This window comes from Saccoglossus kowalevskii, chromosome 6, assembly GCF_978046115.1.
Source record: "Saccoglossus kowalevskii chromosome 6, keSacKowa6.1, whole genome shotgun sequence".
In the NCBI taxonomy this organism is placed as follows: Eukaryota; Metazoa; Hemichordata; class Enteropneusta; family Harrimaniidae; genus Saccoglossus; species Saccoglossus kowalevskii.
The window spans coordinates 36715419-36742806 of record NC_140646.1 but is presented as its reverse complement, the minus strand read 5'-3'; the positions used below and the strand labels follow the sequence as shown (position 1 = coordinate 36742806).

The 27388-nt window shown below is 39.8% G+C and overlaps 1 pseudogene; it reads right to left on the bottom strand.

Annotated features, from left to right (window-relative positions):
• Positions 1 to 18587: 18587 nt before the first annotated feature.
• LOC100375174 (tubulin beta chain pseudogene) lies at positions 18588 to 19472 on the bottom strand (annotated as a pseudogene).
• Between the last annotated feature and the right edge of the window lie 7916 nt (positions 19473 to 27388).

Here is a 27388-nt window from a genome sequence, read left to right as displayed (position 1 = left end):
CCAGTGGCGTATAAATGCATAATCGTGTTTGCACCACTGGTGTATAAATGCATAATCGTGTTTACACCAGTGACGTATAAATGCATAATCGTGTTCACATCAGTGGCGTATAAATGCATAATCTTGTTTGCACCAGTGGCGTGTAAATGCATAATCTTGTTTGCACCAGTGGTGTATAAATGCACAATCTTGTTTGCACCAGTGGCGTATAAATGCATAATCATGTTTACACCAGTGGCATATAAATGCATAATCGTGTTCACATCAGTGGCGTATAAATGCATAATCGTGTTTGCACCAGTGGTGTATAAATGTACAATCTTGTTTGCACCAGTGGTGTATAAATGCATAATCGTGTTTGCACCAGTTAGGTATAAATGCATAATCATGTTTGCATCAGTGGCGTATAAATGCATAATCGTGTTTGTACCTGTGGCGTATAAATGCATAATCATGTTAGCACCACTGGTGTATAAATGCATAATCTTGTTTGCACCAGTGGCGTATAAATGCATAATCGTGTTTATACCAGTGGCGTATAAATGCATAATCGTGTTCACACTAGTGGCGTAAAAATGCATAATCGTGTTTGCACCAGTGGTGTATAAATGCATAATCGTGTTTGCACCAGTGGCGTATAAATGCATAATCGTGTTTACACCAGTGGTGTATGAATGCATAATCGTGTTTGCATCAGTAGCGTATAAATGCATAATCTTGTTTGCACCAGTGGTGTATAAATGCATAATCTTGTTTGCACCAGTGGCGTATAAATGCATAATCGTGTTTGCACCAGTGGTGTATACATGCATAATAGTGTTTGCATCAGTAGCGTATAAATGCATAATCGTGTTTGCACCAGTGGTGTATAAATGCATAATCTTGTTTGCACCAGTGGCGTATAAATGCATAATCGTGTTCGCATCAGTGGTGTATAAATGCATAATCGTGTTTGCACCAGTGGCGTATAAATGCATAATCGTGTTTGCACCAGTGGTGTATAAATGCATAATCTTGTTTGCACCAGTGGCGTATAAATGCATAATCGTGTTTGCACCAGTGGTGTATAAATGCATAATCGTGTTTGCATCAGTAGCGTATAAATGCATAATCGTGTTTGCACCAGTGGTGTATAAATGCATAATCTTGTTTGCACCAGTGGCGTATAAATGCATAATCGTGTTCGCATCAGTGGTGTATAAATGCATAATCGTGTTCGCACCAGTGGTGTATAAATGCATAATCGTGTTTACACCAGTGGTGTATAAATGCATAATCGTGTTTGCACCAGTGGTATATAAATGCATAATCGTGTTTACACCAGTGGTGTATAAATGCACAATCGTGCTTGCACCAGTGGTGTATAAATGCATAATCGTGTTCACACCAGTAGCGTATAAATGCATAATCGTGTTAGCACCAGTGGCGTATAAATGCACAATTGTGTTTGCACCAGAGGCGTATAAATGCATGATCGTGTTTGCACCGGTGGCGTATAAATGCATAATCGTGTTTGCACCAGTGGTGTATAAATGCATAATCGTGTTCACACCACTAGCATATAAATGCATAATCGTGTTTGCACCAGTGGCGTATAAATGCATAATCGTGTTTGCACCAGTGGCGTATAAATGCATAATCATGTTTGCACCAGTGGCGTATAAATGCATAATCGAGTTTGCACCAGTGGTGTATAAATGCATAATCGTGTTTGCACCAGTGGCGTATAAATGCATAATCGTGTTTGCACCACTGGTGTATAAATGCATAATCGTGTTTACACCAGTGACGTATAAATGCATAATCGTGTTCACATCAGTGGCGTATAAATGCATAATCGTGTTTGCACCAGTGGTGTATAAATGCATAATCGTGTTTGCACCAGTGGCGTATAAATGCACAATCTTGTTTACACCAGTGGCGTATAAATGCATAATCGTGTTTGCACCAGTGGTGTATAAATGCATAATCGTGTTTGCACCAGTGGCGTATAAATGCATAATCGTGTTTGCACCAGAGGCGTATAAATGCATAATCGTGTTTGCACCAGAGGCGTATAAATGCATAATCATGTTTGCACCAGTGGCGTATAAATGCATAATCGTGTTTGCACCAGTGGCGTATAAATGCATAATCTTGTTTGCACAGTGGCGTACAATTTCATAATCTTGTTTGCACCAGAGGCGTATAAATGCATGATCGTGTTTGCACCGGTGGCGTATAAATGCATAATCGTGTTTGCACCAGTGGTGTATAAATGCATAATCGTGTTCACACCACTAGCATATAAATGCATAATCGAGTTTGCACCAGTGGCGTATTAATGCATAATCGTGTTTGCACCAGTGGCGTATAAATGCATAATCGTGTTTGCACCAGTGGCGTATAAATGCATAATCATGTTTGCACCAGTGGCGTATAAATGCATAATCGAGTTTGCACCAGTGGTGTATAAATGCATAATCGTGTTTGCACCAGTGGCGTATAAATGCATAATCATGTTTACACCAGTGACGTATAAATGCATAATCGTGTTCACATCAGTGGCGTATAAATGCATAATCTTGTTTGCACCAGTGGCGTATAAATGCATAATCTTGTTTGCACCAGTGGTGTATAAATGCACAATCTTGTTTGCACCAGTGGCGTATAAATGCATAATCGTGTTTACACCAGTGGCATATAAATGCATAATCGTGTTCACATCAGTGGCGTATAAATGCATAATCGTGTTTGCACCAGTGGTGTATAAATGTACAATCTTGTTTGCACCAGTGGTGTATAAATGCATAATCGTGTTTGCACCAGTTAGGTATAAATGCATAATCATGTTTGCATCAGTGGCGTATAAATGCATAATCGTGTTTGTACCAGTGGCGTATAAATGCATAATCGTGTTTGCACCACTGGTGTATAAATGCATAATCTTGTTTGCACCAGTGGCGTATAAATGCATAATCGTGTTTATACCAGTGGCGTATAAATGCATAATCGTGTTTGCACCAGTGGCGTATAAATGCGCAATCTTGTTTGCACAGTGGCGTACAATTTCATAATCTTGTTTGCACCAGAGGCGTATAAATGCATGATCGTGTTTGCACCGGTGGCGTATAAATGCATAATCGTGTTTGCACCAGTGGTGTATAAATGCATAATCGTGTTCACACCACTAGCATATAAATGCATAATCGTGTTCACACCACTAGCATATAAATGCATAATCGAGTTTGCACCAGTGGCGTATTAATGCATAATCGTGCTTGCACCAGTGGCGTATAAATGCATAATCGTGTTTGCACCAGTGGCGTATAAATGCATAATCATGTTTGCACCAGTGGTGTATAAATGCATAATCGAGTTTGCACCAGTGGTGTATAAATGCATAATCATGTTTGCACCAGTGGCGTATAAATGCATAATCGTGTTTGCACCAGTGGCGTATAAATGCATAATCGTGTTTACACCAGTGACGTATAAATGCATAATCGTGTTCACATCAGTGGCGTATAAATGCATAATCTTGTTTGCACCAGTGGCGTATTAATGCACAATCTTGTTTGCACCAGTGGTGTATAAATGCACAATCTTGTTTGCACCAGTGGCGTATAAATGCATAATCGTGTTTATACCAGTGGCGTATAAATGCATAATCGTGTTTGCACCAGTGGCGTATAAATGCGCAATCTTGTTTGCACAGTGGCGTACAATTTCATAATCTTGTTTGCACCAGAGGCGTATAAATGCATGATCGTGTTTGCACCGGTGGCGTATAAATGCATAATCGTGTTTGCACCAGTGGTGTATAAATGCATAATCGTGTTCACACCACTAGCATATAAATGCATAATCGTGTTTGCACCAGTGGCGTATAAATGCATAATCGTGTTTGCACCAGTGGCGTATAAATGCATAATCATGTTTGCACCAGTGGCGTATAAATGCATAATCGAGTTTGCACCAGTGGTGTATAAATGCATAATCGTGTTTGCACCAGTGGCGTATAAATGCATAATCGTGTTTGCACCACTGGTGTATAAATGCATAATCGTGTTTACACCAGTGGCGTATAAATGCATAATCGTGTTTGCACCAGTGGCGTATAAATGCATAATCGTGTTTGCACCAGTGGTGTATAAATGTACAATCTTGTTTGCACCAGTGGTGTATAAATGCATAATCGTGTTTGCACCAGTTAGGTATAAATGCATAATCATGTTTGCATCAGTGGCGTATAAATGCATAATCGTGTTTGTACCTGTGGCGTATAAATGCATAATCATGTTAGCACCACTGGTGTATAAATGCATAATCTTGTTTGCACCAGTGGCGTATAAATGCATAATCGTGTTTATACCAGTGGCGTATAAATGCATAATCGTGTTCACACTAGTGGCGTAAAAATGCATAATCGTGTTTGCACCAGTGGTGTATAAATGCATAATCGTGTTTGCACCAGTGGCGTATAAATGCATAATCGTGTTTACACTAGTGGTGTATGAATGCATAATCATGTTTGCATCAGTAGCGTATAAATGCATAATCTTGTTTGCACCAGTGGTGTATAAATGCATAATCTTGTTTGCACCAGTGGCGTATAAATGCATAATCGTGTTTGCACCAGTGGTGTATAAATGCATAATCGTGTTCACACCACTAGCATATAAATGCATAATCGTGTTCACACCACTAGCATATAAATGCATAATCGAGTTTGCACCAGTGGCGTATTAATGCATAATCGTGCTTGCACCAGTGGCGTATAAATGCATAATCGTGTTTGCACCAGTGGCGTATAAATGCATAATCATGTTTGCACCAGTGGTGTATAAATGCATAATCGAGTTTGCACCAGTGGTGTATAAATGCATAATCATGTTTGCACCAGTGGCGTATAAATGCATAATCGTGTTTGCACCAGTGGCGTATAAATGCATAATCGTGTTTACACCAGTGACGTATAAATGCATAATCGTGTTCACATCAGTGGCGTATAAATGCATAATCTTGTTTGCACCAGTGGCGTATTAATGCACAATCTTGTTTGCACCAGTGGTGTATAAATGCACAATCTTGTTTGCACCAGTGGCGTATAAATGCATAATCGTGTTTATACCAGTGGCGTATAAATGCATAATCGTGTTTGCACCAGTGGCGTATAAATGCGCAATCTTGTTTGCACAGTGGCGTACAATTTCATAATCTTGTTTGCACCAGAGGCGTATAAATGCATGATCGTGTTTGCACCGGTGGCGTATAAATGCATAATCGTGTTTGCACCAGTGGTGTATAAATGCATAATCGTGTTCACACCACTAGCATATAAATGCATAATCGTGTTTGCACCAGTGGCGTATAAATGCATAATCGTGTTTGCACCAGTGGCGTATAAATGCATAATCATGTTTGCACCAGTGGCGTATAAATGCATAATCGAGTTTGCACCAGTGGTGTATAAATGCATAATCGTGTTTGCACCAGTGGCGTATAAATGCATAATCGTGTTTGCACCACTGGTGTATAAATGCATAATCGTGTTTACACCAGTGGCGTATAAATGCATAATCGTGTTTGCACCAGTGGCGTATAAATGCATAATCGTGTTTGCACCAGTGGTGTATAAATGTACAATCTTGTTTGCACCAGTGGTGTATAAATGCATAATCGTGTTTGCACCAGTTAGGTATAAATGCATAATCATGTTTGCATCAGTGGCGTATAAATGCATAATCGTGTTTGTACCTGTGGCGTATAAATGCATAATCATGTTAGCACCACTGGTGTATAAATGCATAATCTTGTTTGCACCAGTGGCGTATAAATGCATAATCGTGTTTATACCAGTGGCGTATAAATGCATAATCGTGTTCACACTAGTGGCGTAAAAATGCATAATCGTGTTTGCACCAGTGGTGTATAAATGCATAATCGTGTTTGCACCAGTGGCGTATAAATGCATAATCGTGTTTACACCAGTGGTGTATGAATGCATAATCGTGTTTGCATCAGTAGCGTATAAATGCATAATCTTGTTTGCACCAGTGGTGTATAAATGCATAATCTTGTTTGCACCAGTGGCGTATAAATGCATAATCGTGTTTGCACCAGTGGTGTATACATGCATAATAGTGTTTGCACCAGTGGTGTATAAATGCATAATCTTGTTTGCACCAGTGGCGTATAAATGCATAATCGTGTTTGCATCAGTAGCGTATAAATGCATAATCGTGTTTGCACCAGTGGTGTATAAATGCATAATCGTGTTTGTACCAGTGGCGTATAAATGCATAATCGTGTTCGCATCAGTGGTGTATAAATGCATAATCGTGTTTGCACCAGTGGCGTATAAATGCATAATCGTGTTTGCACCAGTGGTGTATAAATGCATAATCGTGTTTGCACCAGTGGCGTATAAATGCATAATCGTGTTCGCATCAGTGGTGTATAAATGCATAATCGTGTTTGCACCAGTGGCGTATAAATGCATAATCGTGTTTGCACCAGTGGTGTATAAATGCATAATCTTGTTTGCACCAGTGGCGTATAAATGCATAATCGTGTTTGCACCAGTGGTGTATAAATGCATAATCGTGTTTGCATCAGTAGCGTATAAATGCATAATCGTGTTTGCACCAGTGGTGTATAAATGCATAATCTTGTTTGCACCAGTGGTGTATAAATGCATAATCGTGTTTGCACCAGTGGTGTATAAATGCATAATCTTGTTTGCACCAGTGGCGTATAAATGCATAATCGTGTTTGCACCAGTGGTGTATAAATGCATAATCGTGTTTGCATCAGTAGCGTATAAATGCATAATCGTGTTTGCACCAGTGGTGTATAAATGCATAATCTTGTTTGCACCAGTGGTGTATAAATGCATAATCGTGTTTGCATCAGTAGCGTATAAATGCATAATCGTGTTTGCACCAGTGGTGTATAAATGCATAATCTTGTTTGCACCATTGGCGTATAAATGCATAATCGTGTTCGCATCAGTGGTGTATAAATGCATAATCGTGTTTGCACCAGTGGCGTATAAATGCATAATCGTGTTTGCACCAGTGGTGTATAAATGCATAATCTTGTTTGCACCAGTGGCGTATAAATGCATAATCGTGTTTGCACCAGTGGTGTATAAATGCATAATCGTGTTTGCATCAGTAGCGTATAAATGCATAATCGTGTTTGCACCAGTGGTGTATAAATGCATAATCTTGTTTGCACCAGTGGCGTATAAATGCATAATCGTGTTCGCATCAGTGGTGTATAAATGCATAATCGTGTTCGCACCAGTGGTGTATAAATGCATAATCGTGTTTGCACCAGTGGTATATAAATGCATAATCGTGTTTACACCAGTGGTGTATAAATGCACAATCGTGCTTGCACCAGTGGTGTATAAATGCATAATCGTGTTCACACCAGTAGCGTATAAATGCATAATCGTGTTAGCACCAGTGGCGTATAAATGCACAATTGTGTTTGCACCAGAGGCGTATAAATGCATGATCGTGTTTGCACCGGTGGCGTATAAATGCATAATCGTGTTTGCACCAGTGGTGTATAAATGCATAATCGTGTTCACACCACTAGCATATAAATGCATAATCGTGTTTGCACCAGTGGCGTATAAATGCATAATCGTGTTTGCACCAGTGGCGTATAAATGCATAATCATGTTTGCACCAGTGGCGTATAAATGCATAATCGAGTTTGCACCAGTGGTGTATAAATGCATAATCGTGTTTGCACCAGTGGCGTATAAATGCATAATCGTGTTTGCACCACTGGTGTATAAATGCATAATCGTGTTTACACCAGTGACGTATAAATGCATAATCGTGTTCACATCAGTGGCGTATAAATGCATAATCGTGTTTGCACCAGTGGTGTATAAATGCATAATCGTGTTTGCACCAGTGGCGTATAAATGCACAATCTTGTTTACACCAGTGGCGTATAAATGCATAATCGTGTTTGCACCAGTGGTGTATAAATGCATAATCGTGTTTGCACCAGTGGCGTATAAATGCATAATCGTGTTTGCACCAGAGGCGTATAAATGCATAATCGTGTTTGCACCAGAGGCGTATAAATGCATAATCATGTTTGCACCAGTGGCGTATAAATGCATAATCGTGTTTGCACCAGTGGCGTATAAATGCATAATCTTGTTTGCACAGTGGCGTACAATTTCATAATCTTGTTTGCACCAGAGGCGTATAAATGCATGATCGTGTTTGCACCGGTGGCGTATAAATGCATAATCGTGTTTGCACCAGTGGTGTATAAATGCATAATCGTGTTCACACCACTAGCATATAAATGCATAATCGAGTTTGCACCAGTGGCGTATTAATGCATAATCGTGTTTGCACCAGTGGCGTATAAATGCATAATCGTGTTTGCACCAGTGGCGTATAAATGCATAATCATGTTTGCACCAGTGGCGTATAAATGCATAATCGAGTTTGCACCAGTGGTGTATAAATGCATAATCGTGTTTGCACCAGTGGCGTATAAATGCATAATCATGTTTACACCAGTGACGTATAAATGCATAATCGTGTTCACATCAGTGGCGTATAAATGCATAATCTTGTTTGCACCAGTGGCGTATAAATGCATAATCTTGTTTGCACCAGTGGTGTATAAATGCACAATCTTGTTTGCACCAGTGGCGTATAAATGCATAATCGTGTTTACACCAGTGGCATATAAATGCATAATCGTGTTCACATCAGTGGCGTATAAATGCATAATCGTGTTTGCACCAGTGGTGTATAAATGTACAATCTTGTTTGCACCAGTGGTGTATAAATGCATAATCGTGTTTGCACCAGTTAGGTATAAATGCATAATCATGTTTGCATCAGTGGCGTATAAATGCATAATCGTGTTTGTACCAGTGGCGTATAAATGCATAATCGTGTTTGCACCACTGGTGTATAAATGCATAATCTTGTTTGCACCAGTGGCGTATAAATGCATAATCGTGCTTATACCAGTGGCGTATAAATGCATAATCGTGTTTGCACCAGTGGCGTATAAATGCGCAATCTTGTTTGCACAGTGGCGTACAATTTCATAATCTTGTTTGCACCAGAGGCGTATAAATGCATGATCGTGTTTGCACCGGTGGCGTATAAATGCATAATCGTGTTTGCACCAGTGGTGTATAAATGCATAATCGTGTTCACACCACTAGCATATAAATGCATAATCGAGTTTGCACCAGTGGCGTATTAATGCATAATCTTGTTTGCACCAGTGGCGTATAAATGCATAATCGAGTTTGCACCAGTGGTGTATAAATGCATAATCATGTTTGCACCAGTGGCGTATAAATGCATAATCGTGTTTGCACCAGTGGCGTATAAATGCATAATCGTGTTTACACCAGTGGTGTATAAATGCATAATCGAGTTTGCACCAGTGGTGTATAAATGCATAATCGTGTTCACACCACTAGCATATAAATGCATAATCATGTTTGCACCAGTGGCGTATAAATGCATAATCGTGTTTGCACCAGTGGCGTATAAATGCATAATCGTGTTTACACCAGTGACGTATAAATGCATAATCGTGTTCACATCAGTGGCGTATAAATGCATAATCTTGTTTGCACCAGTGGCGTATTAATGCACAATCTTGTTTGCACCAGTGGTGTATAAATGCACAATCTTGTTTGCACCAGTGGCGTATAAATGCATAATCGTGTTTATACCAGTGGCGTATAAATGCATAATCGTGTTTGCACCAGTGGCGTATAAATGCGCAATCTTGTTTGCACAGTGGCGTACAATTTCATAATCTTGTTTGCACCAGAGGCGTATAAATGCATGATCGTGTTTGCACCGGTGGCGTATAAATGCATAATCGTGTTTGCACCAGTGGTGTATAAATGCATAATCGTGTTCACACCACTAGCATATAAATGCATAATCGTGTTTGCACCAGTGGCGTATAAATGCATAATCGTGTTTGCACCAGTGGCGTATAAATGCATAATCGTGTTTGCACCAGTGGTGTATAAATGCATAATCGTGTTCACACCACTAGCATATAAATGCATAATCGAGTTTGCACCAGTGGCGTATTAATGCATAATCGTGTTTGCACCAGTGGCGTATAAATGCATAATCGTGTTTGCACCAGTGGCGTATAAATGCATAATCATGTTTGCACCAGTGGCGTATAAATGCATAATCGAGTTTGCACCAGTGGTGTATAAATGCATAATCGTGTTTGCACCAGTGGCGTATAAATGCATAATCATGTTTACACCAGTGACGTATAAATGCATAATCGTGTTCACATCAGTGGCGTATAAATGCATAATCTTGTTTGCACCAGTGGCGTATAAATGCATAATCTTGTTTGCACCAGTGGTGTATAAATGCACAATCTTGTTTGCACCAGTGGCGTATAAATGCATAATCGTGTTTACACCAGTGGCATATAAATGCATAATCGTGTTCACATCAGTGGCGTATAAATGCATAATCGTGTTTGCACCAGTGGTGTATAAATGTACAATCTTGTTTGCACCAGTGGTGTATAAATGCATAATCGTGTTTGCACCAGTTAGGTATAAATGCATAATCATGTTTGCATCAGTGGCGTATAAATGCATAATCGTGTTTGTACCAGTGGCGTATAAATGCATAATCGTGTTTGCACCACTGGTGTATAAATGCATAATCTTGTTTGCACCAGTGGCGTATAAATGCATAATCGTGCTTATACCAGTGGCGTATAAATGCATAATCGTGTTTGCACCAGTGGCGTATAAATGCGCAATCTTGTTTGCACAGTGGCGTACAATTTCATAATCTTGTTTGCACCAGAGGCGTATAAATGCATGATCGTGTTTGCACCGGTGGCGTATAAATGCATAATCGTGTTTGCACCAGTGGTGTATAAATGCATAATCGTGTTCACACCACTAGCATATAAATGCATAATCGAGTTTGCACCAGTGGCGTATTAATGCATAATCTTGTTTGCACCAGTGGCGTATAAATGCATAATCGAGTTTGCACCAGTGGTGTATAAATGCATAATCATGTTTGCACCAGTGGCGTATAAATGCATAATCGTGTTTGCACCAGTGGCGTATAAATGCATAATCGTGTTTACACCAGTGGTGTATAAATGCATAATCGAGTTTGCACCAGTGGTGTATAAATGCATAATCGTGTTCACACCACTAGCATATAAATGCATAATCATGTTTGCACCAGTGGCGTATAAATGCATAATCGTGTTTGCACCAGTGGCGTATAAATGCATAATCGTGTTTACACCAGTGACGTATAAATGCATAATCGTGTTCACATCAGTGGCGTATAAATGCATAATCTTGTTTGCACCAGTGGCGTATTAATGCACAATCTTGTTTGCACCAGTGGTGTATAAATGCACAATCTTGTTTGCACCAGTGGCGTATAAATGCATAATCGTGTTTATACCAGTGGCGTATAAATGCATAATCGTGTTTGCACCAGTGGCGTATAAATGCGCAATCTTGTTTGCACAGTGGCGTACAATTTCATAATCTTGTTTGCACCAGAGGCGTATAAATGCATGATCGTGTTTGCACCGGTGGCGTATAAATGCATAATCGTGTTTGCACCAGTGGTGTATAAATGCATAATCGTGTTCACACCACTAGCATATAAATGCATAATCGTGTTTGCACCAGTGGCGTATAAATGCATAATCGTGTTTGCACCAGTGGCGTATAAATGCATAATCATGTTTGCACCAGTGGCGTATAAATGCATAATCGAGTTTGCACCAGTGGTGTATAAATGCATAATCGTGTTTGCACCAGTGGCGTATAAATGCATAATCGTGTTTGCACCACTGGTGTATAAATGCATAATCGTGTTTACACCAGTGACGTATAAATGCATAATCGTGTTCACATCAGTGGCGTATAAATGCATAATCTTGTTTGCACCAGTGGCGTGTAAATGCATAATCTTGTTTGCACCAGTGGTGTATAAATGCACAATCTTGTTTGCACCAGTGGCGTATAAATGCATAATCGTGTTTACACCAGTGGCATATAAATGCATAATCGTGTTCACATCAGTGGCGTATAAATGCATAATCGTGTTTGCACCAGTGGTGTATAAATGTACAATCTTGTTTGCACCAGTGGTGTATAAATGCATAATCGTGTTTGCACCAGTTAGGTATAAATGCATAATCATGTTTGCATCAGTGGCGTATAAATGCATAATCGTGTTTGTACCTGTGGCGTATAAATGCATAATCATGTTAGCACCACTGGTGTATAAATGCATAATCTTGTTTGCACCAGTGGCGTATAAATGCATAATCGTGTTTATACCAGTGGCGTATAAATGCATAATCGTGTTCACACTAGTGGCGTAAAAATGCATAATCGTGTTTGCACCAGTGGTGTATAAATGCATAATCGTGTTTGCACCAGTGGCGTATAAATGCATAATCGTGTTTACACCAGTGGTGTATGAATGCATAATCGTGTTTGCATCAGTAGCGTATAAATGCATAATCTTGTTTGCACCAGTGGTGTATAAATGCATAATCTTGTTTGCACCAGTGGCGTATAAATGCGTAATCGTGTTTGCACCAGTGGTGTATACATGCATAATAGTGTTTGCATCAGTAGCGTATAAATGCATAATCGTGTTTGCACCAGTGGTGTATAAATGCATAATCTTGTTTGCACCAGTGGCGTATAAATGCATAATCGTGTTCGCATCAGTGGTGTATAAATGCATAATCGTGTTTGCACCAGTGGCGTATAAATGCATAATCGTGTTTGCACCAGTGGTGTATAAATGCATAATCTTGTTTGCACCAGTGGCGTATAAATGCATAATCGTGTTTGCACCAGTGGTGTATAAATGCATAATCGTGTTTGCATCAGTAGCGTATAAATGCATAATCGTGTTTGCACCAGTGGTGTATAAATGCATAATCTTGTTTGCACCAGTGGCGTATAAATGCATAATCGTGTTCGCATCAGTGGTGTATAAATGCATAATCGTGTTCGCACCAGTGGTGTATAAATGCATAATCGTGTTTACACCAGTGGTGTATAAATGCATAATCGTGTTTGCACCAGTGGTATATAAATGCATAATCGTGTTTACACCAGTGGTGTATAAATGCACAATCGTGCTTGCACCAGTGGTGTATAAATGCATAATCGTGTTCACACCAGTAGCGTATAAATGCATAATCGTGTTAGCACCAGTGGCGTATAAATGCACAATTGTGTTTGCACCAGAGGCGTATAAATGCATGATCGTGTTTGCACCGGTGGCGTATAAATGCATAATCGTGTTTGCACCAGTGGTGTATAAATGCATAATCGTGTTCACACCACTAGCATATAAATGCATAATCGTGTTTGCACCAGTGGCGTATAAATGCATAATCGTGTTTGCACCAGTGGCGTATAAATGCATAATCATGTTTGCACCAGTGGCGTATAAATGCATAATCGAGTTTGCACCAGTGGTGTATAAATGCATAATCGTGTTTGCACCAGTGGCGTATAAATGCATAATCGTGTTTGCACCACTGGTGTATAAATGCATAATCGTGTTTACACCAGTGACGTATAAATGCATAATCGTGTTCACATCAGTGGCGTATAAATGCATAATCGTGTTTGCACCAGTGGTGTATAAATGCATAATCGTGTTTGCACCAGTGGCGTATAAATGCACAATCTTGTTTACACCAGTGGCGTATAAATGCATAATCGTGTTTGCACCAGTGGTGTATAAATGCATAATCGTGTTTGCACCAGTGGCGTATAAATGCATAATCGTGTTTGCACCAGAGGCGTATAAATGCATAATCGTGTTTGCACCAGAGGCGTATAAATGCATAATCATGTTTGCACCAGTGGCGTATAAATGCATAATCGTGTTTGCACCAGTGGCGTATAAATGCATAATCTTGTTTGCACAGTGGCGTACAATTTCATAATCTTGTTTGCACCAGAGGCGTATAAATGCATGATCGTGTTTGCACCGGTGGCGTATAAATGCATAATCGTGTTTGCACCAGTGGTGTATAAATGCATAATCGTGTTCACACCACTAGCATATAAATGCATAATCGAGTTTGCACCAGTGGCGTATTAATGCATAATCGTGTTTGCACCAGTGGCGTATAAATGCATAATCGTGTTTGCACCAGTGGCGTATAAATGCATAATCATGTTTGCACCAGTGGCGTATAAATGCATAATCGAGTTTGCACCAGTGGTGTATAAATGCATAATCGTGTTTGCACCAGTGGCGTATAAATGCATAATCGTGTTTGCACCAGTGGCGTATAAATGCATAATCATGTTTACACCAGTGACGTATAAATGCATAATCGTGTTCACATCAGTGGCGTATAAATGCATAATCTTGTTTGCACCAGTGGCGTATAAATGCATAATCTTGTTTGCACCAGTGGTGTATAAATGCACAATCTTGTTTGCACCAGTGGCGTATAAATGCATAATCGTGTTTACACCAGTGGCATATAAATGCATAATCGTGTTCACATCAGTGGCGTATAAATGCATAATCGTGTTTGCACCAGTGGTGTATAAATGTACAATCTTGTTTGCACCAGTGGTGTATAAATGCATAATCGTGTTTGCACCAGTTAGGTATAAATGCATAATCATGTTTGCATCAGTGGCGTATAAATGCATAATCGTGTTTGTACCAGTGGCGTATAAATGCATAATCGTGTTTGCACCACTGGTGTATAAATGCATAATCTTGTTTGCACCAGTGGCGTATAAATGCATAATCGTGCTTATACCAGTGGCGTATAAATGCATAATCGTGTTTGCACCAGTGGCGTATAAATGCGCAATCTTGTTTGCACAGTGGCGTACAATTTCATAATCTTGTTTGCACCAGAGGCGTATAAATGCATGATCGTGTTTGCACCGGTGGCGTATAAATGCATAATCGTGTTTGCACCAGTGGTGTATAAATGCATAATCGTGTTCACACCACTAGCATATAAATGCATAATCGAGTTTGCACCAGTGGCGTATTAATGCATAATCTTGTTTGCACCAGTGGCGTATAAATGCATAATCGAGTTTGCACCAGTGGTGTATAAATGCATAATCATGTTTGCACCAGTGGCGTATAAATGCATAATCGTGTTTGCACCAGTGGCGTATAAATGCATAATCGTGTTTACACCAGTGGTGTATAAATGCATAATCGAGTTTGCACCAGTGGTGTATAAATGCATAATCGTGTTCACACCACTAGCATATAAATGCATAATCGAGTTTGCACCAGTGGTGTATAAATGCATAATCGAGTTTGCACCAGTGGTGTATAAATGCATAATCATGTTTGCACCAGTGGCGTATAAATGCATAATCGTGTTTACACCAGTGACGTATAAATGCATAATCGTGTTCACATCAGTGGCGTATAAATGCATAATCTTGTTTGCACCAGTGGCGTATAAATGCATAATCTTGTTTGCACCAGTGGTGTATAAATGCACAATCTTGTTTGCACCAGTGGCGTATAAATGCATAATCGTGTTTATACCAGTGGCGTATAAATGCATAATCGTGTTTGCACCAGTGGCGTATAAATGCGCAATCTTGTTTGCACAGTGGCGTACAATTTCATAATCTTGTTTGCACCAGAGGCGTATAAATGCATGATCGTGTTTGCACCGGTGGCGTATAAATGCATAATCGTGTTTGCACCAGTGGTGTATAAATGCATAATCGTGTTCACACCACTAGCATATAAATGCATAATCGTGTTTGCACCAGTGGCGTATAAATGCATAATCGTGTTTGCACCAGTGGCGTATAAATGCATAATCATGTTTGCACCAGTGGCGTATAAATGCATAATCGAGTTTGCACCAGTGGTGTATAAATGCATAATCGTGTTTGCACCAGTGGCGTATAAATGCATAATCGTGTTTGCACCACTGGTGTATAAATGCATAATCGTGTTTACACCAGTGACGTATAAATGCATAATCGTGTTCACATCAGTGGCGTATAAATGCATAATCTTGTTTGCACCAGTGGCGTGTAAATGCATAATCTTGTTTGCACCAGTGGTGTATAAATGCACAATCTTGTTTGCACCAGTGGCGTATAAATGCATAATCGTGTTTACACCAGTGGCATATAAATGCATAATCGTGTTCACATCAGTGGCGTATAAATGCATAATCGTGTTTGCACCAGTGGTGTATAAATGTACAATCTTGTTTGCACCAGTGGTGTATAAATGCATAATCGTGTTTGCACCAGTTAGGTATAAATGCATAATCATGTTTGCATCAGTGGCGTATAAATGCATAATCGTGTTTGTACCAGTGGCGTATAAATGCATAATCATGTTAGCACCACTGGTGTATAAATGCATAATCTTGTTTGCACCAGTGGCGTATAAATGCATAATCGTGTTTATACCAGTGGCGTATAAATGCATAATCGTGTTTGCACCAGTGGCGTATAAATGCGCAATCTTGTTTGCACCAGTGGTGTATAAATGCATAATCGTGTTTGCACCAGTGGCGTGTAAATGCACAATCTTGTTTGCACCAGTGGCGTGTAAATGCACAATCGTGTTTGCACCAGTGGCGTATAAATGCACAATCGTGTTCGCATCAGTGGCGTATAAATGCATAATCGTGTTTGCACCAGTGGTGTATAAATGCATAATCTTGTTTGCACCAATGGCGTGTAAATGCACAATCGTGTTCGCATCAGTGGCGTATAAATGCACAATCTTGTTTGCACCAGTGGTGTATAAATGCATAATCGTGTTTGCACCAATGGCGTGTAAATGCACAATCGTGTTTGCACCAGTGGCGTATAAATGCACAATCGTGTTCGCATCAGTGGCGTATAAATGCATAATCGTGTTTGCACCAGTGGTGTATAAATGCATAATCGTGTTTGCACCAGTGGCGTGTAAATGCACAATCTTGTTTGCACCAGTGGCGTATAAATGCATAATCGTGTTCGCATCAGTGGCGTATAAATGCACAATCGTGTTCGCATCAGTGGCGTATAAATGCATAATCGTGTTTGCACCAGTGGTGTATAAATGCATAATCGTGTTTGCACCAGTGGCGTGTAAATGCACAATCTTGTTTGCACCAGTGGCGTATAAATGCATAATCTTGTTTCCACCAGTGGCGTATAAATGCACAATCGTGTTTGCACCAGTGGCGTATAAATGCACAATCTTGTTTGCACCAGTGGTGTATAAATGCACAATCGTGTTTGCACCAGTGGCATATAAATGCACAATCGTGTTCGCATCAGTGGCGTATAAATGCATAATCGTGTTTGCACCAGTGGTGTATAAATGCATAATCGTGTTTGCACCAGTGGCGTATAAATGCACAATCTTGTTTGCACCAGTGGTGTATAAATGCACAATCGTGTTTGCACCAGTGGCGTATAAATGCACAATCATGTTTGCACCAGTGGCATATAAATGCACAATCGTGTTCGCATCAGTGGCGTATAAATGCACAATCTTGTTTGCACCAGTGGCGTATAAATGCATAATCGTGTTTGCACCAGTGGCGTATAAATGCACAATCTTGTTTGCACCAGTGGTGTATAAATGCATAATCGTGTTAGCACCAGTGGTGTATAAATGCACAATCTTGTTTGCACCAGTGGTGTATAAATGCATAATCGTGTTTGCACCAGTGACGTATAAATGCACAATCGTGTTCGCATCAGTGGCGCATAAATGCATAATTGTGTTTGCACCAGTGGCGTATAAATGCATAATCGTGTTTGCACCAGTGGTGTATAAATGCACAATCTTGTTTGCACCAGTGGTGTATAAATGCATAATCGTGTTAGCACCAGTGGTGTATAAATGCACAATCTTGTTTGCACCAGAGGTGTATAAATGCATAATCGTGTTTGCACCAGTGGCGTATAAATGCGCAATCGTGTTCGCATCAGTGGCATATAAATGCATAATTGTGTTTGCACCAGTGGTGTATAAATGCATAATCTTGTTTGCACCAGTGGCGTATAAATGCACAATTGTGTTCGCATCAGTGGCGTATAAATGCACAATCTTGTTTGCACCAGTGGTGTATAAATGCATAATCGTGTTTGCACCAGTGACGTATAAATGCACAATCGTGTTCACATCAGTGGCGTATAAATGCATAATTGTGTTTGCACCAGTGGCGTATAAATGCACAATCGTGTTCGTATCAGTGGCGTTTAATTGCATAATCGTGTTTGCACCAGTGGTGTATAAATGCATAATCGTGTTTGCACCAGCGGCGTGTAAATGCACAATCGTGTTCGCATCAGTGGCGTGTAAATGCACAATCTTGTTTGCACCAGTGGTGTATAAATGCATAATCGTGTTTGCACCAGTGGCGTATAAATGCACAATCGTGTTTGCACCAGTGGTGTATAAATGCATAATCGTGTTTGCACCAGTGGCGTATAAATGCATAATCGTGTTTGCACCAGTGGTGTATAAATCATCCAAGTAGAAATGGTGGAGAATGCACACCATTATTTATGCAGCTTCTTCATCTTCACCTTCCTCCTCGTCAAATTCACCCTCTTCCTCAGCTGTTGCATCCTGGTATTGTAGGTATTCAGAGACCAAGTCATTCATGTTGGATTCAGCTTCAGTGAATTTCATCTCATCTATACCTTCACCAGTGTACCAATACAAGAAAGCCTTACGACGGAATATGGCCGTGAAATGCTCAGATACACGCTTGAATAGCTCTTGGATGGTCGTACTGTTGCCAATGAAAGTGGCAGACATGTTAAGACCACGGGGTGGGATGTCACAGACGGCGGTCTTTACGTTGTTGGGGATCCATTCAACGAAGTAGCTGCTGTTCTTGTTCTGGACGTTCAACATCTGTTCGTCAACTTCCTTCATGGACATACGTCCACGGAAGATTGCAGCCACTGTGAGATAACGACCTTGACGTGGGTCACAAGCAGCCATCATGTTCTTGGCATCAAACCTTTGTTGGGTTAACTCCGGTACGGTGAGTGCACGGTATTGCTGGCTACCACGACTGGTCAATGGAGCGAAACCAGGCATGAAGAAGTGGAGACGTGGGAATGGTACCATGTTGACGGCCAATTTACGGAAATCGGCGTTCAATTGGCCAGGAAATCGCAGATACGTTTCAAAGTACAGAAGCAGATATCGTAGAGGGCTTCATTGTCAATACAGTAGGTTTCATCAGTATTCTCAACAAGCTGATGGACTGAAAGGGTTGCATTATATGGTTCAACAACAGTGCCTGATACTTTTGGTGATGGTACAACACTGAACGTGTTCATGATACGATCTGGGTATTCTTCACGGATTTTGCTGATGAGTAGGGTGCCCATACCAGAACCAGTACTGCCACCAAGAGAGTGAGTCAACTGAAAGCCCTGCCAATAGAAAAGGGATAAAATATACAGACCACTTTCAGATATTTCAAAAGGTGTAGGCCCTCATACAGCTCGTGGAACACAAGGTAAGAATATGCTATATAACTCGATAAAACACGATAGCAAATAGCAAAACAATGGTTTTTTTTTTCGAGTTTAAAGTTAAGATAACACGCAAGTTATTTTTAAGACCAATATTCTATTGTTTATATTTATTTATATTTTAGGCCATGTGGCTTTTATTACAATGCGAATTTCATATGCACGATAGACAAAATGTCTCTGAAATAAAATTACATATTACCTGTAGGCAATCACAACTCTCTGCTTCTTTGCGGACAACATCCAAAACGGAATCTACCAACTCTGCACCTTTAGCCCAGTTTTTGAACAGCATCTTGGATTGAATCATGCAACTAATGCATGTGTTTATGTATTACTTGATGTGGGATGTATTGCGTAAAGTTTGAGTGTGAGGCCAAGGTATAATAAAGACACGGCCCTAGAATAACATCTAATTGAAAATAATTTGGGGAAAAATTACATGGCTGCCATCTTCATTGCTTGATTTAGCTAAAGTTACACACTGTCCACGAATGTAGACCTACGCATATGGGAGTTATTTATAGGTCAAAATTTTGACCATTCTCACGTCTTTCTCACGTACATGAGTTGAGCCGGAAATTAGCCATTGTCACGTAAATACTTTTTCGTGCGGGAGTTTGACTGTTTCCGGTCAGTTCTCACGTGCGTGAGAATGATTGTTTTCTAGTGTGTTCTCACGTAAATAGAAAAAATGCGTGAGAATCATTATAAGGTTTTGTGTCCCAATCTCACGTGCGTGAGAATGATTGTTTCCTAGTGTGTTCTCACGTACTAGTAAATATAAAAAATGCGTGAGAATCATAAGGTTTTACGTCCCAATCTCACGTGCGTGAGAATGATTGTTTCCTAGTGTGTTCTCACGTAAATAGAAAAAAAATGCGTGAGAACCCTTATAAGGTTTTGCGTCCCAATCTCACGTGCATGAGAATGATTGTCTCCTAGTGTGTTCTCACGTAAAAAGAAAAAAAATGCGTGAGAATCATAAGGTTTTACGTCCCAATCTCACGTGCGTGAGAATGATTGTTTCCTAGTGTGTTCTCACGTAAATAGAAAAAATGCGTGAGAATCATAAGGTTTTACGTCCCAATCTCACGTGCGTGAGAATGATTGTTTCCTAGTGTGTTCTCGCGTAAATAGAAAAAATGCGTGAGAATCATAAGGTTTTACGTCCCAATCTCACGTGCGTGAGAATGATTGTTTCCTAGTGTGTTCTCACGTAAATAGAAAAAAAATGCGTGAGAACCCTTATAAGGTTTTGCGTCCCAATCTCACGTGCATGAGAATGATTGTTTCCTAGTGTGTTCTCACGTAAATAGAAAAAAATGCGTGAGAACCCTTATAAGGTTTTGCGTCCCAATCGATTTTGGCTAAAATTCCGCTCCGCCGCCTCTTTACAACAGTGTTTATACGCGGAACTTGATATTGCTTTTTACAATTTGGGTTGCCTTTGAATCACATATTTTAGTGAAACATTGTTTATAGAGTGAAATATTATTGTGTGTTAGGATGGCTGAAACACGAGTCAATACTAGACAGATAACTGGACGAACAATATTTATTACAAATCGGGCGCCATATTACAAGTAACCAAACTGAGCATGCTCAAGGCAATGCCTTATGGAAAAACTATAGGGCTTACACCACATCTCCCTTTCTTTATGTTTAGTCCACTGTTTGCATATGTATATGGCTTTCAAGTGTCCTAAAACAAGCATAAACGATTCTGCCAAACTAGAAAGTATAAAATTACATCGAACGTGGAACTGTAACACAGGAAATATTTCGAACTAGATAACTGTTTAACATATTGGCTCATGCCAAAATAACAGATAGGGAATAACAATCCAACTATAGTTTCTGCAATATGAATGCATGCATGTTAAGTGTCAGTATACTTAGAATTGGGTTTGCATACTCTGCCCGAACGGGTTACTAGTATATAGGGGTGTTTCATAACACTAGTATCAAATTTAATGGGCTCTGTTACACTATGTGATTTTACTGGAGAGTGTATTTTAGGGTTTCTAAGTTCAGTATTGTCTGTTGCAGAGTCTCGTGGAGTCTTCACACTGTCAGCTGGAAGTTTATTCAGTTGAACACGATTTCTGCGAAAACTACCAGATGTTTTCACCAAGTATGATCTGTCATGTACTTGTGATTCTACTATTCCACTTTTCTTTCGGTCTGGAATCCATACTTCACCTCCCGGTGGTAGTAGTGAAAGTTCTTTGACTCGATGACGACTGTCAAAGTTTGTCTTTGTACAAAGACGAATATGTTCTTCCTTAGATCTTAGCAAATTGCGATCAGGAACAACCGGCTCTAGATTTTCTGGCACGACTGGGAGTTTGGTTCTGAGTTTGCGATTCATAAGTAATTCTGCTGGACTGAATCCGCAAACGAGAGGAGTACTTCGGTAGCACAAGAGAGCGGCATATGGATCTTTCGCTGGTATTAGCATTTTTTTGAGAGTTGCTACAGCTCTTTCCACTTCACCGTTGCCTGAGGAATGTCCGGGGCTCATGGTTATATGAATGAACCCATAGTCCTGTGCAAAGGTACTAAATTCTGTAGACATGTATTGTGTGCCATTGTCACTAACGACGGTCTCAGGGACACCATGTCTTGCAAAGATTGATTTCAAGTGATTGATTATTGTGTCACTTGTCAAATCAGAGAGTTTTGCCATTTCTATAAATCGAGAGAAATAGTCAACAACTAGTAGATACCAATTTTTTTTGTAGTAGAAAAGGTCTGTTGCTACTTTTTGCCATGGGCGAATCGGTAATATAGAAGGTTTCAGTGGTTCTATCGGGTTTCTGGAGATCTTACTGCAAATACGACATCCCCTCACAAGGTCTTCAATTTGACGAGATATCCCTGGCCACCAAATAGACTGTGAGACACGCTGTTGACATTTCACGATTCCTTGGTGACCTTCGTGTATACGATCTAACATGTCTATATACAATGACGAAGGAATGAATATGCGTGAGCGGTATAGTAGGAGACCATTTACTATAGTGAGATCAGCGTTATATTGCCAATATTGTTTCAAAAGTCCATCTTTCAGCTGACTTCTGTCTGGCCAGCCCTTGTTGATATACACACATAATTGTTGAGTGAGTTCGTTTTCACGTTGGTGATCGAGAATTTGTTTCAATCGTACATCTGTTGCAGGGAATCCCTCCACTACTAGATTTACGTAAGCATCCATTTCATCATCATCAAATGGATTGCTTGTAATCAAAGACACGTTAGACATTGGAGCTCGTGATAGAGTATCTGCGATATACAGTTCCTTACCAGGGACGTAGTTAATTTGATAGTCAAATCGCATGAGACGCATTCGCATTTGTTGGATGCGCGGTGGCAGTTCATCAAGTGCCTTAGATCCTAATAGTGCGATCAAGGGTTTATGATCTGTCTCTAGGGTGAACTTTAGTCCTATCAGATACTGTTCGAAACGATTACATCCCCAGGTTGCAGCTAGAAATTCTTTCTCAATTTGCGCATAGCGAGTTTCGGCTGGAAGTAAAGATCTTGATGCGTACGCAACTGGCTTCCAAATATTATCATTATCCAGTTGTCTCAAAACTGCACCAAGCCCATATGAAGAGCTATCCGCTGATACACAGGTTTCGCGAGATGGATCAAACATCATCAGTGTTGGAGTTGTACAAATCAAATTCATGATTGTTTCGAACGCTTTATCTTGAACATCTCCCCAATACCATGGTTGTTTGGTTGATAGTAACTGTCTGAGTGGCTCGGAGTGAGTTGCCAAATCTGGGAAAAATTTACCAAGATGATTAACCATCCCCATGAACCTACGAAGATCGGATATATTTTCGGGTTTAGGCATACGAGAGATCGCTTCCACTTTCGAAGGATCAGCCTTGATACCATCTTCTCCAATCACGTGACCAGCAAAAATGATTTCTGGTACTATGAATTCACATTTGCTACGATTTAGTGTCACACTATGTTCAACAAGACGATTAAGTACTTTATCTAGTCTCGCATCATGTTCTGCTTCATTTGCGCCGAAGACAATGATGTCATCCATCAGGTCTACTACTCCTTCAAGACCACTTAACATACTGTGAATTTGTCGTTGATAGTGTTCGGGAGCGGAGTTAATACCAAAGGGTAGACGCTGATAGCAGTAACGACCAAATGGTGTAATGAAACATGTGGCTAATTGAGAGTGTTCATCTGCGAGTCGAATCTGGTGGAAACCTTGATTAGCGTCAAGCTTTGAAAATACTTTCGCACCAGCCATCTGACCCAGAACGTGATCTACGGTAGGAAGTTGATGTCGTTCGCGTTTCACTGATTCATTTAATTTAGTGAAATCACAACAAATCCGAACACTTCCATCTTTCTTTGGAACAACGACGATTGGAGTGCACCAGTCAGTCGGTTCGGTGACTTTACGTATGACGTTGAGCGATTCTAGTCTCTCAAGTTCATCCTTGACTCTTGGCAAGAGTGGTATAGCAATACAGCGAGGTATTGGAACTGAGTACGGTTTCGCATTGTCCTTTAACTTGAGCTTATATGGATGGGACATTTCACCTAAACCTTTAAACAGTTGGGGGTAATCCTCGATACTACCCACATTGAAGGATACAAGTTCGAGATTGCAACTGGTGTCTCGTCCCAGTAGTGATAACCCATTGCCAGCGATGATGCATACTTCGGCCTGTGTATGATTATTTTGACTTTCAATGTTTGCTTGAAATGACCCTAGTGTAGATAGTAGTTTCCTATCAGGCCCTCTAAGTACACGTTGTAGGGGTGTGAGGATTTTGTCTCTGAAATGTTTTTCATAAACATCGCTAGAAATAATATTAACGTCTGCACCTGTGTCAACACGAAATCTGAGAGTGGTACCGTCTACACTGAGATTCACATACCCATCACCTGACTGTCCACCTTGGCCAATAAACCCTAGAAATGCTTCAGGTTTGTCATCTTGTGTTATACCATGTACATTGGTAACTTTTGATTTGCTAGTCTGCGATGATCTACACACAGCAGCATAATGACCACGTGTTCCACACTTTCTACAGTCTGCATTTCGAGCTGGGCACCTTTTACGGTCATGAGTCCCTCTACCACAATAGGAGCAAGCACTGTCACTGGATGTGTGACCTTTGACCCTGTTCTGAGTGCTCTGAAAAGTAGACTGTGCAGTGAAATTACGTTTCTGGTACTTTTTCTTAGCAGGGTTATTACTTTTATTAACAGAACCAACAACTGCATCTGTACCATGTGACATATCTTTATCCATAGACTGTGAACGAGCAGTAGTGATTTCATACGTGCGACAAATTTCAAGTGTCTTCTTGAGAGTTAGCTCCCGTTCATACAGTAGTTTTTTCCGAGTAGCTTGATCAGTAACACCAACTATTAGACGGTCTCTAATCAGAGAATCATGTAGATTGCCAAAATTGCAATTTGAGGCAATTTTCAACACTGCTGCATAGAAATGGTCAAAATTCTCATCAGGTTTCTGGACACACATATTAAATAGATGACGTTCGTAAGTCTCATTTGTCTGACCGACGCACAATACACGCATTTTGTCCATAACGATTTCGATATCTTGTTTGTCACCTTCACTGTCAAAACTGAGCGAGTTGAATGCTTGGAGTACCGACTTAGAGAAACATGTCAGTAGAGTGGCAGTACGTAGTTTCTTGTCTTTTTCGAGAAGGCCTGAAGATATTTCATAGTTTGTCCATACCTGTTCAAAAAGTTCCCAGTCAGCAGCGCGACTTCTATCATCAGAGAGGTCCAACTTGTCGGGAAACGGAACGTGAGAGCAAGATGCCATTTTTTTTCGTGATCCACTAGAGGTAGCGAGCGTATGGAGTACTGTAGTGTTACTTCAAATATTCAGGTTCACTTCTGACACCATGTCGTGTTAGGATGGCTGAAACACGAGTCAATACTAGACAGATAACTGGACGAACAATATTTATTACAACATAATTCAATCTTTGAAACAACAGAAACTAACACATAATAACGATAATCAAATTTGTAATAGTAGTTTATAAATAAATAAACGCTGCTCGGACTGATAAATATGATATATAGAAGATAATATTTGGTAATCGTAGTCCTAAATAACTATTAAAAATAGCTACAAGAATAGCTTTAAGAATCAAATTTGTGTTTGAAGTTCGAAAGTAGTTGCGTTATTTCCGGTTTCAACTAGTTCGAAAATAGAACGTCCTTGAGCGCAATAAAATCACGAGTAGAACTCCATCCGAACCAGACTCTAGCAGCGTAAACTTATTGCAGATTTGCGCAATTTGGGCCCAGTTTGTTCTTACAAGTTTTCTAAGTTTCAGTTATCATTAATTAGTAAACAGGCCCGTGAAACGATTTAATATATCTGTAAAATACGTGCCAACCGACGACTGACTTCGAAACGTTCGAAGTTTCGAACAAACTCCCGGCACACCTTGCGCGATATGCGTCAGATCGGTGTAGAAGACGCCGACCTGCAGCGTCAATGGTGAGAACCCTTATAAGGTTTTGCGTCCCAATCTCACGTGCATGAGAAAGATTGTTTCCTAGTGTGTTCTCACGTAAAAAAAGAGAAATACGTGAGAATCATTATAGTTTTGCGTCTCAATCTCACGTGCGTGAGAATGGTTGTTTCCTAGTGTGTTCTCACGTAAATTTAAACAACAAGACATCGCATCAATCTCACGTACGTGAGAATGGCTGTTTTTGAGTATGTTCTCATGTAAATTTAAACAACGATACATATATCAATTCCACGTAGGTGAGCATGGCTATTTTAAGTATGTTCTCACGTAAATTAAACAACGCGACATCCATCAATTCCACGTACGTGAGCATGGCTATTTTTAAGTATGTTCTCACGTAGGTGGTCGAGGACAATGAAAAAACCTGATCAGACTTGCATACTAATTACCTAATTTGTATAATATTTAACCAATCTGATTAAATGTGATGCATTGTACAGCGTGTATTATATATATATATTATTTGATTAGTACTATACATTATTTCAAGTTGGTGATTTTGATTATTATTATTACGTACATCTAATATGTGTTATTGTTTTAACTATCGCCATATTGCGATTACCAACACTTTAAAAAAATGCCAGTTAATAAATAATAAAATAAAGGATATAGAAAAAATAAACAATTTAATACATATATAAAGAATTAAATCTGCAAGCAGCATTTCGAGTTATAAGCAAGATACTGACACTTTCTTGGTGGTTAGTAAATGTAACCTCAATTATTAAATTAAAGATATACTATAACTAATATATCCACTGTTATTAAACAGGAATGAGAAACGTGTTTTTACGCAAAATCCAAGATGGCTACATGACAAACCACGTGACTTTTTAAAATTATTTTATTATTCTCGTACGAGGCTTTGGCCATATATACTCTATGCCTAATTTTGATTGGTTTCAGCATTCTCTACCATCAGCCCCAGGCAACAGTTACCGCAAGATGGCGCGTGACCCTTGTCACGCAGGAGGCCAATCTCACTAGCAGAGTTCTATTTCAACGAATGTATTGACAGCCGTCACAATTATTATTCAATATTAGCAGCGTCTTTGTTTACCCATGGACCTACTGCGGTTCGTGATTTTTTACCTGTAAATCAACTTGTACGTTATTTATTGTCATAAATAAAACATTGTCAGAATAATTGATGTGATATTCATAGTCACACACAGCTTATCAGAATCTTATCATGTTTATCAGAATGTAATGCTATATACTCCGACCTTCAAAG